This window comes from Halyomorpha halys, unplaced genomic scaffold (assembly GCF_000696795.3).
Source record: "Halyomorpha halys isolate HHAL.00 unplaced genomic scaffold, Hhal_1.1 Scaffold710.1, whole genome shotgun sequence".
Lineage (NCBI taxonomy): Eukaryota > Metazoa > Arthropoda > Insecta > Hemiptera > Pentatomidae > Halyomorpha > Halyomorpha halys.
Window position 1 is genome coordinate 30,669 of NW_027104776.1, and position 1,846 is coordinate 32,514.

Here is a 1,846-nt window from a genome sequence, read left to right on the forward strand (position 1 = left end):
TTCATATTTTCACGAAACAATAACATCTATTTTTAATATATATAATTGTGTTGTTATATATATACTGTTTAGTAGAAAAAGTATCTAAAGAAAACATTAAAAATTTATAAATTGAGTTTAGTAACTTGTTACAATAGACATTTCAAAAAGTATGTATTTTTCAAAATTTATAAATTCAAAAAAGAAAATTGTTTTTTGAAATGCTTAAAACTATTGTTTTGTTCATTGAATTGGTTTTAATTATTAATTTATTGTTTAGTCATGAATGGATTTACAAATTATTTTGATATCCACAATGTAGGTGGGTTTTATCATTATTAGCAGCTTGTTTAAATCTAATAAATTAATTAGATTTTGATATTAAATTAAACAATGCTCTCATAAATCTTGTACCTCTTATTTTCGTTTTTAGAACTATCCGCCTTAACAAATGAAGGTTTGAAAATTATTTGCCATTTTCTAAGATCTCAGTGGCTTATTATATATCTCCATTACTTTGAATACTAATTTACTTATTAGTAAATTAAAAAAAAAATTGTCGAGTATTTCAAAAAATGGTACTGTTCTATTTTTGTTACCATAGCAACCTTAACATTAACTCAAACTGCTATCTTCCTCTCTTATCTTAGCTTAACTTAATTTGTAAAGATATCAAGATTGTATTAATGCATTTAAATGAAAAATGAATTATAAATTTTGTATGTTTATTTATGCTTGTTTAGATTATTCCTTGGCCCCCAAAATTGTCTATCAGTAAGCAAAATCAATTTTTTTTTCTTTTCAAGAAATACTCAGCATTAAAAGGGTCTGAAAATGTTCATCAACTTTGTTTTCTTCCTTATATTGCTAATATATTTTCCTCATCTCTGTTATAAACATTATTAAATTGAAGTACTATTTTAGGGATTATTAAAATTGCTCAATTTGATTATAGTTTGAATAGATTGCACAGCTGTTGACTACCTCTCGCTATACTTGCTCAAGAAATAAATGAACCTTCTAATATGTTTTTGTCAGAGGATTTCAAACAGACTGGGTTGTATCAGTACAAGCCTGACAAATGGAGTAATTAGTTCTAATAATAGATACAATATAACAATTATCAAAGCTATTGACAGGTAACCATACCTGACAGTTAACAAGTCTAACCATTGCTATGGTTACTAAAATACAACAGTACCAAAAAAAAAAATTAAAATTAAGAACACTATTGGTCAATATTTTAATTTTTTATAAATATTTTCCTTTAACTATTGATTGTCTAGTTATAAATTTTATTTTTCATATATATATTTTTTGTATATTTAGCCAATATATAAACTTAGATGTATGTGTTAACCACATCAAAATAATTAGTTTATTAGTTTGTTTATAATGTCCTTATGAATATTTTTATGATTACGTATGGCGTTGGAATGTATTATCCTCAAATGGCCAATATTTTGTTATCAGTTAGTGCTATATATTTTAATTAGTATCATGTTTTTAAAAATATAAGGGCATTAAAAACATAGTGAATGAAACTTTGATCTCGATTCTAGTGGAATTGAAAAAACTCTGTGATTTGAAATAATTTTTGATTAAACAAAATTACATCCAGCGTGTGCTGTATTATTATGCACGGAAAAAGGCAACATTGATTCTTTGATCGCCTGAATTGCTTTTCCTTTGCATGTCATGAATATTCTCAATTTGTTTATGAAAAGCTGATTGGAAGTTCTTCTTAAGATCTCATGATGTCTTCTTTTTTTTTTTTTATTTTTTATAATTAAAATTGTCTTAAATATTATACCTAGGGATATTGCTTTTTTATTATTATATAAAATTAGCCTTGTATAATTTTTAT